Below are 14,768 nucleotides of genomic sequence, written 5' to 3' on the forward strand. Positions count from 1 at the left end.
AACAAACACTGGAAGCATATATGTGCCTACACTCCAAATAACATATTGTGAAGCAGCTTTTGAGGTACTGACAGCATTCACTCTTCATGAGTATGCACCTTCCATCAAGTACAAGTCCTCAACATCACACCAAGAAATGATCTGCTGTCCAAGACATATGTCCATCATATATGCCCACTCAATTGCAACAGAGTCAGCCATGGCTTGCACACATCTTACAAGCCATGGAATGGATCCCATATCCAACAGATGGGTCTGTATTAGTTCATTGACAGCTTAGGTTTGAATCTGTAATGATCGACACATAAGCGTTGAAGTTACAAAATCATTTAAGCAAATTCTTTCCTCAGGAAAGAAGTCGCTTGGCTGTTATCGGGGATTTGCCCTTTCGGCAATGTGGAGTGATCTCGGAGTTGGTATATTTAGTTAGGGGGCACAGCCCCCACGTCATGGGGTATGGGGGGGGTGAAGCCCCCCACTTTATTTAGGTTGAAAAGTTAATTTTGTTCGCAGACAGCCTACTGAATTGTTTCCCAAGGAAAGAATTTGCTTAAATGGCTGTTCGCAATTTTGCAAGTTCGACGCTTAGGTGTCGATCATTACAGATTCGACAACCTAAGCTGTCAATGAACTAATATTGACCCCAACAGGTAGCAGGCAGGAGTGGGAGATGTAGCCTTACCTCACCATTGCATATACCATTGCAAACAGTTCAGACAGTCATGTATGTGACAAAGAAATGTGGGACAACATTAATGTAGAAAATAAACAGATGGCCATCCAAGACCGATGATGCCACATATTGCAAACTGGTCATGGAGGCTGCCTAGAAATATGCCGCATACTGAGGGAGTTGCAAGAATGTCTAGCAAGTACTGGCTGTTAAGTACCTGTGTCGACTCTGCATAAGTGTGGCCTATGAGTTAGGGTAATCGGATGGGAAAAGTTGTTCCACAGGAAACATCAGCCAGGGTTCTCTACAGGTAGCATATGCACAACATCAAAAGTCCCCCAACGGTATGTGTTGCAATGTGAAATGGTATACCAAGACCAAGTTTAAAACCTACAGACAGTATTAATAAAGATACATGTGCTGCACAAACAACACCTCACTCCATCTCAGGCCCACCATCCCCATCTGTACCTTGCTGATGCCAGTGTACACCTGTATGTTTGCCGTTCATTAGCAGGGAGTAGGCCGGTACACATGGTGTTCTGAATTTGGGACACTGCAAAATGACACTCATGTGTTGCCCATAGTTGTCAAGTATCTACAAAAAGGCTGAGCATGGGGAGGGGTGTCATCCTGAAACACAACAGTGAACTGAAGCAGACATCCAAAGCTCACTAAGAATGGCTGTATCTGCACACAGTCAAGGTAAATAATTGTGACAGACATAACCCTAATTCCACAGCAGTAGTGAAGGCACTGTATGACCTCCAAGGGCTGTGCACATGAGTGACCTTGCGATCTGGCAGAGTTAGGGGACATTTGTAGGGCAGAGTGACCAAATACTGGCAAGTGCAGATGAGCAATGCTAGTATACCCCTAACAGGAATAGTTACTGCTGTAGTACACTTAACAGTTGATGCAACAAACCATCATGTTAAGGGTATGAACGCTGATGCACCCACATATTGTATGCATCTCAATCAGCATTTGCACAACACATTTGTTGATACTGCATTTGATTGCACAGGTCATATGTCACATATCAGGTTTGTATAATGTTAACATATGCAGTATTGTTGCCCCATGGCATATCAGGGAAGAGGGTGCTATGTCAATAAAGGTGTGTACACTCCTCATAGCCATAGTAAGATTTGAAGGTTGTCAGTATAATTATATTTTATTGCTCATACATGCCCCGCTGATGATGAGATCTGCACATCAGACATCAGGCATTCACTATTGACATCTGTCCACATATCATCCCAGGTATGTGTCGGACAAACACATAGGGGCTGAGAGCAGCAGAGCAAACATAACTGACACACATATACACATTCAACAATGGAGTGAGGTATGGTGCACAGTGCATGCCAGGATGCTGAACAGGTGCACAATAATACTGTGTACATGGGTGCAGTATGTTCCAGAGGAAGGGGCATCACCTACTAACACAACTCATGCATCACAGAGATGTATAATGTTGGTAAAAGGGATTGACTATAGCTGCAGTGCATGCTGTGCCATATGTCATGCATGTTGACAGTTGGGTAATGAGAGGTCTGTGTGTAATATCTTTGTGCAACCTCACATTTAAGTGTGTGTGTGTGTGTGTGTGTGTGTGTGTGTGTGTGTGTGTGTGTGTGTGTGTACAGTTAAGCAATGATGTACAGGTCATAAAGTGCATTTCTTGTTTTCCCCTCACAGGTGGTGAGGTGGGTCAGGGTCCCTCCTGCAGACTAATTGATGTTATTGTCTATACAGACTCTGACAATGATGATAGGTATGGTGAGGCACAGGCAGTGTTGTCAGGGGCTGAAGCTGTGCCATCAGTTGACATCCCACTGTTATCCACCCCATCCCCACACACAGTCACATTGCCTATACATACCCATCCCCAGTGGCCATAGATGAGGGACAGTTGGTGGGTGGTGGCATGGGACAGGACAGTGTGGTGACAATCACAAGTGTGTCTGGACACAGCAGCCATAGTAAGATGACCGGTGAGATACCGCACAGGCAAATGTATAGGGGTGCTCGTAGGAGGGCTGCTGGTCATCATGCCTCTGGCAGAAGTGCCATAGCAAGTGTCACCAGATGCATGTTTCAGGCCATCATGGAGGCACAGGCATGCATGGAAAGTTATACCAGACAGGGTCTGAGGCTCCAGAGGGCCACTCAATCTGCTGTTATTGACAACATCTGTGATATTGCAAGTGCCCACCGTTATTTTGCAGAGGTCCTGGATAGACGGTTGGGTGAGATGGTGGGAATCCTCTACCATGCATTGTCTGTGACTGAGCATATGGTTGGAGTAGTGTGACAGCCACATGGGCATAGGTCAGCAATACCAACAGGTGGAGGTCGACGTGGATATGCAACAAGTCAGAGCCGCTCCTGTAGTGGCAGCACCAGCACTGCAGAGGGAGGCACTGTCCACACCACAACATAGCAGGCCATGTGCACATAGCCCTGGCTGTTCCCAAGAGGGATCTGGATCCAGTGGAAATTTGTCATCATCAAGAGAGAGCACCATATCTGGCCTTGTACCTGGTAGTGCCCGTGGAACCCCTGGCAGGCACAGTTCTCATGTCTGTAGCCAGAGATGATGAGCTGCACACCCTGCCGGGTATGGTCTGCAGCTGTCCAACAAACCCCTGTATAGGGCAGCCACATGGCAGAACTGTGTGCATGCATACACACTCACATCAACACAGCTAGGGCAACCCCATACCTACACACACCAAATCTACACAGCCTAATTAATAATGAAACTCCTTAACACACACATATGATGTCAACCAAACAGCTCAGCCTAGGTGTCTGGCAAACCCAAAACACACCCTGGGAATATGATGATACCTGTGCCACATCTCTGTCATCCATAACATCAATGCAGGGATAAGCTAATATGGTTCTGATGCACAGGGTGAGTGTACTAAGGTGAACCAATGTAATACCGTGTAACATTTTTCAGCACTAAAGTTTAATGCTTACATATCAGGATGTGTAGCTGTCCAGCCATGATGCATTATAGCTGTTATTAACACTGACTGATTGTGGTCTCCATAATGTATTCCATTTGTGTTGTAGGTGTCTTTGTGTCATCAGGATTTTGGTCTGCTGTTGTTTCCTACAAGGGATATGGCACTTTAGTGATACCTTGACTGTGTCAAATCCTGGGTACAGCTGAATACAAGTTACAGGTCTGTATAACAGTTACTGCATATGCCACATGCCTGATAGGTCTGAGCGGTGTATACAGGTGAGTGCATGGTGGCTGATGTCAGCAGCCCTTCTACAGTGGACAATGGTTAAGTGTACTGGGTGGTACACACCACATGTTTGTGTATAACACACACACACTTTGGTGTTGATGTATGCACAGAGAATACTGTACACATGGATGGATGTACTTTTGCAGGGAACCAATTTAAGCGTAAGTAATTCCACCAAGACAGAATAGGCACAACATCACACTGAAAAATAATCCATCTGCTAATTTAATGTAATTGACAATGGTACTGGCAGGATATATGTCCCCCTTCCCCAATGTAGTGCAATCCTCGACTTGGTAAACATAGGTGTTGGCTGATATGGGTGGCACAGCCCTACCCCTTGGAGGGTGTGGGTGGTGTAGAACCACAGATAGTGTGATTGACAACTACTTAACCTGTTAACATAATCTGTACAGTATTACAACCGACTAAGCAGGGGGATACACACAACAATAACTGCAATGATGGTGGCTGTATCCACAAGATCCACACCCAGCTATACATATATATATATATATATATATATATATATATATATATATATATATGCCAACCCCAGTATCATTGTACAGCTATACAGTGGGGAAGAGGGCATTTACGCATCTACTACTATTTTTGATGGAATGAATTTCCACAAGATGATATCTCTGAAATGTTAGCATTTGCTAGTCAGTTCTCAGACAGATGACCTCCTGGGACATGTATTTTCCACAAACTGAAGTAGATCCCTTCACATACACACACACTCTTACTTGGCAACACAGAGTAGAACCCATACCTAGGTGCTTATTGCTACTAATGTGTGTGGCCTTAATTGCGCACACCACACAGCTTTTAGGATGAGGTGTGTCCCAGGTTACTTGTTAAGTGAAGAACATCACCAGGCCTTGTACAGTATGGTAATGGGGGATGTATTGGTTGTTTATGAACAATACATAGTGTGACATACTGTAATATACGCATTGATAAACACATAACAGTCATGGACACCTCTGAGAGACCTGGGTTTATCAGTGCTAACTACCTTGTCACTGAGTCCATTCTGTTACAGATAAGTTGCACACAGCACATGCATTATTGGGCTGGATAGTGTAATCCATTACCTGTATGATTGATGTTGACAGTGGTCCCAATACAGTGGACCTTGGGATATGTACTGGGGGTACCATGGTGTAAAGACACTATACCCAGCACTCACACCCCACTTGGATATTGTACTCACTGAAACCCATGATAATACTCTGACATACCTACACTCACACATTGACCAGGACTGCGATGCAACCCCTTGTTTGTCTCTAGAGTGCTACTACAGGGATATGCATCTATTGCACATGCCACAGGGATATTAGGGTGATGGTTTATCATGGCTTTCCTACAGTCAGCAACATCACTATCCCTTATACTGTATGGCAATGTGTATTGTATTAGGAGAATGTGGCCTCAGAATGCTGGATCTTACAAATATACACACTTGCAAATATACACACACTTGCCAGAACTCTGAGGGTAACCCATGCCTATCTACCCATTTGTACAACAGTGTTGTGCTGGTACTGCAAGTTCCAGGCATCCCTTAGGGTGAAAAGTGTAACAAGGTACAAGCAATGTCCATTACAGCAGCAGCCATTTCTAACTATGGCAATGGGGGTGCAGTGGGTGAGAAGGCCCTCAGGGTATTATCAATTACAGGTTTACAAACACACAGACACTGTTATTTTCAGTAATGCACACTGACACATTTATCAGTATTGGGGTCCATAGCTGTTCCTAGGTGTGTACCAGGATATTGTCCATAGAGAGATGAGAAGAGTAGGGGATGTGGATACCGTGGTATCATGCCACCTGCCATTTGTCAACAGGCTATCTGTCAACTGATGCCATGTGAGTGATCCTCAGGGTGAGAGTTAAATGCAAAATTTAATCATATGGTTGCTTCTTGCAGAGGGCCAGTGAGGTGCTCCAAGTGACATACATGCAACATATATTACATAACATGGTCAGTGTCTGTCTTGGAGACCTGGACCCAAGCATGTTCTGATGACTGTGGTATTGTAGTTGAGGTATCCATGGCATGTGGTGTATACAGGGTGGGGTTTCCTAGCTGTGGCATTCATAACCCAGCTGGGAAGACATGTCAGTGTCAGTCAAGCATAGATTGCCTGTAAGCAGCCAAGATGGATACCTGACATCTGCACATCCGTACAGAGGACAGACAGGCATCAGCTAGCCAAATGGTTATGCATTAGGATGAATGTTTTGACAGATAGACATCTGACACTGATAGGTATGCCATTACTACATGACAGCAACCCTCAATGACATGTCCTATACACACAGTAGTCTACAGTTAATATCCACATATCAGATCAATATCTAATAGCAAATACTTAATATCACACAGCTCGCACACCAAGAGCAAGCTCACACACCAAGAACACAATAGTCAGAACTCTGAGTCCATCTTTGCATGCAGGGGTGTTTGGTTCCAGTACTACAATCTGCAATATACTCTTACTAGGGAAAGCACTGTTAACAGTAGTAAGATAATGATACACTATATGCCAGTGTGACTGCATATAACCTGAGATATTACCCATGTATGAAACACATTCAAATAAAAAAGAGTGTTGTACAAGCCATATATAATCAGGTGTCCCATTCAGTAGACTCACACCCATTGCTACTGTAATGACAGCACATAGAAGCATGTTATGTACATGGAAATAAATACACTTATTAAAGATGTCATTACCCTGCTATTTTATCAGACTGGAATGTGATCACTGGTTACCAGGGTTGAGCCATGCTTAGCAGGTTTCAGTATTGCTGCAATATAAAAGCTCAGCAGATTTGTGCACTGGTAAGCAAAGCCTACATGGTGTAAGTGTCTTTTTGTTTAACCGTACATTAGCACCACTGACTGTTAGGCAAACCCACACAAACTCACTTAAAGCTGCATAAACAGCCTTAACCACTGTGTATCCAACAGTCATTGTTCTACCTAGCAACAAAATATAAAGCCCTTGCAGGTCTTGAACCCAGGGCCCTGTATACTACAGTCAGAGCAGTTAACCACTAAGTCATCGACATTTGTTGTTTTTTCCAATATATCTGTCAATACACATATTGAATTGTAGTGAACAACTGCTTTGACTTCAACAATTGTGTAGTACTTGTTAGTGAAAGTATTGTTGAATCAGTATATTGTTATATCTGTATAAATATATATCAGCTAAATATGGTGGGATACGTCTGGGAAGGTAAATGCAACACTCATGTTTACACATAACAAGGATAGTGATATATATATATATATATATATATATATATATATATATATATATATATATATATATATATATATATATAGATATATAGATATATGTATATATATTTATATATGTATTTATATACTTCTGCATATATGTATATATATATATATATATATATATATATATATATATATATATATATATATGAACATAGCCACAGTCACATATGGTAAGCCTGATTAATATTACAGTATATGCACTGTGTGAACAACCCATCCTCATATGTGCCACTCACACACTAACTCTACATATACTGGGCCAATACACAGTGTATTCCAATGCCTGACTGTGGTATGGGACGTGTCGGTCTGGCTCTACAAACATGAACATGGGTAGGGTACCATACACTGGAGCACCATACAACATCAGATAGAACAGGACCAAGAACAATGACATCCACCACAGTCTGTACACAGGCCAAGGTACATATTCACAATTTACACTGTGTCAACAATCACCATAAGTACACATACCTCACTACTGTACACACTACAACAGAATGTCCAGGTTTTGTCCTCAAATATATGGCCCACTATACATAACATGCCTAGCAGTCTGATATCTCACTGGCTTGTTATCAGGTATGGTGTCCATAAATAATTATGTACTGAATATATGTACCTCTTACTGCATGACATATGTACAAAGGTTGACAGAGTTGTGGCTGGAGGCACAAGCACAGGGCCAATATTGACATGTTGCTGTGATAAACTCATACATTTACAGGTGTAACAGGGTTTGTTGTGACATATGTCTTCTGAAGGATATGAAGTCAGAAACTCACATGGATGTCACCGTGTACTGACTGCAATCATCAGAGTATGCTACTACATTTCTAAAGATAGGAAATGTGTTAGTAACAACAACACATGTAAGACTCCAAACTCTGGCCAATCTGCAGATAGTCCTACAGGTGAGAGTTTCTTCAACAACATAACACTGTCATGCTAGATATTAAATCATGTAGAACAGCCATATCCACACAAACCCTGTTAAACCAACATTACTTCAAATGTAGAAGAGCAGTACTTACATTATGTCTCCATGTCTGGAACATCCCCCTCCTGTTTGTTGGCCTGTCTCCACAGTGTATGTTGTAAGAGGTATATCCAACTACCCTCTGTGATGCTGTTTGTCAATCACCCACATAAAGTCCTGCTCACAGTGAAGGAAAAGGGCCAACAGCCACATGAAGTGCTTAGTTATAGGAGTGAGTTTCCATGGAATTGGCTATAGGAATGTTACCACAGCTGTTCCACATGCAATTAACAAGTGGGGACCACAATTAATGCACAAACCATCAGCTGATCATGCGCATCACTTACATAACTCAAGCTGCTGCATAAGCAAAGCAGATGTACTGTTGCACATCCACCAGAGAGGGAGTGAGAGAGAGAGAGACAGAGAAAAAGTAAGAAAGGAAGAGAGTAGGAGAGCATGAGCCAAGCGTGTTTGTGTATGGTCCATGGGTGAAGAGTGGTATCTGGGCATTATGACAGTTGCCTATATTGTGTACTAATCCATACTGTTACATGTTAATTGCACATGGCTGTACAAATTTATGGCTGAGGATTGTCTATAACAATCTTTGCAGTGTTTGGAAAATGTTGGCCTTGTAATGTGGACATTGGGACATGTAGCTCCTCATATAATGATGTAGCAAAACCCACACTGCAATGGATCCTGTCATTACACAATCACCCCAACACCCACAAAGGACATGGATAACACACACAAACACCCTTAGCAGTACTGAGTTTCAAACCGCTATCTGACTATGTATTGCTATTACATTATTAGGTAGTTATTGCATGAAACATACATGTTGGAGAGCTGTCCAAAGGTATCTTTGAAGGTGAGTGACATCAGCAACAGTGATAAAGGAGGGATGAGGGGAGCATAGTACCTGTAACTGTCCACAAAAGCAGGTGTCAAGGAAGACGCACCCACACTCTCTCAGCCAATCACACACATTATCACAGTTGGCAGGGTCAGGATTAAAACTCCTACCTAACTAGTTTGCTATATTGCAGTATTACGCAGTTATCATACATGCCATAGAGCTTATCAGGCTGATATGGCCAAACGTTTTTTTCAAGGTGACTGACATCAGCAGACGTGCTGCAGTAGGGCAATGGAAGGTGCAGTGAGTGCGAATGGCTTCAAAATCATTAATCTCCACACACACACACACACACACACACACACACACACACACACACACACACACACACACACACACACACACTTGCAAGTACTGAGATGCATGGGTTCATTGCTTCACAGGTGTGTAGTAGTTGACTGTGCCTGAAGGCTGTACAGGGCTAGGCAAAAGGAATACCTTGGCATCAGGCCACATAAAAATGGTCCCCAGTGTGGATCAGTGGTGTAGTCCCCCTGGTTTTGCCCACATAGGTGGGTATTGTATTCACCATCCACTCATTTGGGTTACTTTTGTGGGTGGCCAGTGCTGTGCAATGCTTGCCATGTATGTGATCTATATTCCATAACATGGACAGTGTCTGGGGTGTGCACATGTCCCAGATGCATGTTCTGTGATGTGTGGAAGTATACTTGAGGTCTCTGGGGCATGTTGTGTGGACAGATTGTTATCATCTAATGTGGCATTCCTGACCTCATTTGGTGAGACCTGGCTATGGAACTAAGGTTGTGCCTGTACCTACATTGACAGCATGATACAGGTATTCAGTGGAGGTAGTGGCATCTGTCCATACAGGGCATGTGTATAAGGCATGGTATTCCCTTTGCGGGTTACATTTGCAGACTCTACAGTTGTTGCAAGTGTCCAGTGGAGAAACATAGCAAAGGACCACTGTAAGCATTTATTTGCCTATTGTAGGGATGGAACAGTGTGCCATGTCCTTTTACTTGCCGGATAACACACACTCAGTCAGGAGATGTTACAAATCACAGTACATTCTGATGTCAGTGGCAATGTTGTGGTCAATAGGCATGTAGTCCACTGCAATCACACCGTGGTTACTATCTGTGGGCAGTATGCAGGGAACTACCAGTATAGTGGTTGTTGCCCAAGTGTGTTTGTGTATGAGACATGGGTGGAGAGTGTTCTCTGAGTAATACAAGGGTTGTCTATATTGTTCACTGATCCATAATGTCACATGTAGGGCTATGGATTGTCTACATCAGCCTCTCTGCTGTTTGACATCTGTTGTCCTTGTAAAGTGGGCATCATGACATATGGTAGGTCCTCAATATAATAATTTAGCAAAACCCACCCCACAATGCATCCTGTCATTATACAATCACACCAACCTCCACACAAGATCCTGATGACAGACACACACACTTGCCAGTACTGAGATTCAAACCCTCACCTAGCTATGTATTGCTACTACAGTGTACCGCATTTATCACATGTGCCATGGAGCTTATTGTATGGATGTTGTCCCAAGGTACTTCTAAGGTGAAGAACATCACCAGCCCTTGTAAATACTGGCATTGGGTGATGTAGTGGGTGAGAGATCCCAAAAATAATTTTACCCTGATCACACATTTACATTTGCAAGGGTTGAGGTTCAAACCTCTATCTAACAACGTTTACAGACCATTATGTTACACATTAACCACATGCACCACTGATCTGACATGTTTTAGGTTTGGCAACAGATACTTGTAAGGTGGATGATATCTGTAGGACTGCTAAAGTCAGGCTCTGAAATGTGTAATGTTGTAAATGTGGCTAAAATCTTTGAGGTACATAAAACACTTGCCACAGATGAGATTCAAATCCATATTTGATACATTGTGCAACATTATGGCATGCACCACGGTGCTTATAGAGCTATCCCTTCCCCAAAGGTGTATGTCAAGGTAGATGACATCAGCAGGCTTGCTAAAGTAGGACAATGGGAGGTGTAGTCACTGAGAATGGCCTTTGCCTCAAAAGCATTACTCTCTATGCACACACACAGAGTTTCACAGTTGCCATGTCTGGGATTAGAACTCCTACTAGAATGTTATACAATAGCATTATGTAGTTATCACATGTGCCACAGAGCTTACAGGACTGAACCTTGTCCAAGGAGGTATTTCAATGTGACTGACATCAGCAGGCTTGCTAAAGTAGGGCAATGGGAGATGTAGTGACTGTGAATGCCCTTAAAACCATTGATTCCTGCACACAAATAAACACACACACACACACACACACACACACACACACACAAACACACACACACACACACACACACACACACACACACACACACACACACACAGTTTTACAGTTGCCATGTCTGGGATTAGAGCTCCTACCTAACTAGTATGTTACATTATAGCATTATGCAGTTTTAACATGCACCACAGAGCTTACAGGGCTGAACCTTCTCCAATGAGGTATTTCAAGGTGACTGACATCAGCAGGCTTGCTAAAGTAGGGTAGTGGGAGGTGTAGTGACTGCGAAGGGCCTCAAAACCATTGATCCCTACACACACAAACAAACACACACTCACACAGAGTTTCACAGTTGCCATGTCTGGGATTAAAACTCTTACCTAACTAGTATGTTACACTATAGCATTACACAGCTATCACTCATGCCACAGAGCCTAAAGGGCTAGCCCTTGTCCAAAGGTGTATTTCAAGGTGGATGTCATCAGCAGGCTTCCTAAAGTAGAGCAATTGGGGGTGTAGTGTTTGTGAATGGCCTCATAATAATTGATCCCTACACACACAGTTGCCATCTCTGGGATTAGAACTCCTACATAACTAGTATGTCACACTATAGCATTATGCAGTTATTGCACATGTCACAGAGCTTAGAAGAGTGATCCTTCTCCAAAGGGGTATTTCAAGGTGACTCATAGCAGCAGGCTAGCTAAACTAGGGCAATGGGGAGTACAGTGTGTGTGAATGGGCCATAAACCATTTCTCTGGAAACATACACACAACAGTCACACACAACTTTGCATTTGACAGGACTGGGTATATGACTGCTATATGAATAATGACTTGTACTGTCATGTTACTCAGTTATCCCAAGAACCACATACACTATAGTGCTGAGGGCTATCGGAAGCAAATGCATACAGTGATAGACATCGGCACATCATGTGATATTGGCCAGTTGGATGTGTGGTGGGTGGGACAGGCCTCATGATGGCAATCTCTTTGTCACTGTCTATCTCTCTTTTCCCCACATCTCTGTATGTGTATGTTTGACCTATTATAGTGTGTTGTCCTTGTATATATATATATATATATATATATATATGTGTGTATTCCTATCTGATGTGTGTGCAAAGCATGAATGGTGTGCAATGTGGTGTGTGTACACAGAAATCTGTGACTGGCAGATATGTATAGTCCACTGTTCTTGTCAGACATGGGCTTCATTTCTAAGTGTGGGAGCATGCCCAGAATGACCTTATGTATTGAATGCGTGAATCCATTACAGGTAGGTTGTACTCCAGTGCAGGGATTTATGTTCTACACCTACATATAGCAACCTGTTTCTTCATGATATCTGTAGATAGGGTGACAATATGGAGTCACAATGGGCAAAGGAGAGTGGGGTACTGTAGCTAATTGTGTTTGTGCTACATGGTTTTGGTGTTAGCAGAGATATTCAGACATATGTACTGTTTTACACTGTGATGTATTATGTCATTAACTACTGACAGATATACTTATTTGCTCACAGTAATTTCCTGGGAAATACAAGATGAATGAAGCTGTGTCCAGTATTGTGGTCTGCAGCCTACATATTCTTGGACACTAATGCTATTCTGGAGGGGGAGCTGCAGACACTTGCTGATGGGTCTGTGTAAATAGTCCAGCACCTTGGTACTGTGGTGGCTGAGGATCCCCTGCTTTGTACATCTACCGACGTGACAGAATGACCCTATCCTGCTGTGGCCATACCTCTCAACTGTACAGATTCACATAGGTTACCCAGAGGCAGGACATATATGTCTGGTTAGTTCCCTTTCACATTGTGGTTTATGAGCATGTTTGTAGCCACCCATTACTGGGTTTGCAAGCAGGGATAGTATAGGCAAACATCAGAGTTTCTGACTTCACACACTCCATGGCGTCCATGCTCCCCCGCCCCCATTATTCTATCCTCTACCTAACATTATGCGAGTGATATCTGATAAGTATTCCTATAGTTATCCCTTCATCCCAGCAGTATTTAGGAGTTGGTACACAGTTCATGCAGTGGTACATGGTGGGCATGCTACTGGGATTTGTCAACATGGTCTTGCATTTGTGTTCTGTGGACTATTATGTTGTTATTTGGAACTCCATGAGATAACATACATTGGCAGTATGGGTGAGGTATAGGCCTTTGACAGAGGACTGTAGGGCATTTGGTAGTGATGTAGGCCATCTGTAGCAGCCAGTGCATTCTGCCACTCCTACAGTCCCAGGCTGCAAGCCACTGGATTCCCCTGGGGTGACAGGCTAGGTGTGTGAAGTATAATGGCAATAGTTCCTGTCCTTATTAATCCATTGGTGTGGATGCTGGCAGGATGCTGCTTACACCTAGGGACACAGCTGCATGGGACACCTCTTCAGCATGCTGCATTCTATGGGTATTCCCATACAGAGGTGGGGGTCATACTGTACTCATTCCCAACAGCAGGGATATGACCTGTGATGAACCTGTGGCTGATGGTGGGGTGAGCTGAGTGCATGTGTGCTATGGAAGCTTTTTGCAGCTATCTCACAGATATACCTGGGACATTCCCCTTATGCTGGCTTGTGCAGGGACATCAGCAGTTTCTCAGTACTTCATAATTGTGCCTTTTGTGGCCTGCCAGTGATTGGGCAGACTACATCAGTATTCCATACTACACAGACAACTAATGTGCTGCTAACCTGTATGTACAATTCCAAAGGTGCGTGCATTTGACAGTTACATTTTATATACTCTAGCTATGGTACTTCCACCTGTGTACTGTGTGTATGTCTGGGCCCACATTCATGTCATGTCCATCTTTCAGATGGTGACTGATATTACATCCAAACAATTACTGCTGGATTGGGTCTTGCTGGGATACATTGTGTTTGGCACTGCAGTTGTTGGAACAATACCCTGTCATCAACAATACTGGCCATAGGCCACCAGGACACAACCCTCCATGCCTACATGCTGATCACTTTCACACAATATACAACACACACCAACCTAACACACAGAGCACTGCATATTGTACATGTGCAACAATCTATCCTGCAAATTTAGCCAGCTCAGGTAATCTGTGCTCCACTGGAGCGCTTCTGCATGTCCCGGGAGCTCATTCCTGGATTGCACATTGGCCATATTGCCTGCAGCAGCTCTTGCACTATTCCTGCACACCATGCAGAGCTTGCTGAATCCTGGGGGATTTCATTTTGGATTTAAGATAAAAGCGCTAGTGTGTTTTGTTGTGTTTTTAATGGCTGTTTTATTAAAAATCTCTACTGGATCTTGAGCTGAAGCTGAATTTTTCTTTTTC

This window comes from Protopterus annectens, chromosome 3.part0, assembly GCF_019279795.1.
Source record: "Protopterus annectens isolate FY-2018-M chromosome 3.part0, PAN1.0, whole genome shotgun sequence".
Taxonomy (NCBI): Eukaryota; Metazoa; Chordata; order Ceratodontiformes; family Protopteridae; genus Protopterus; species Protopterus annectens.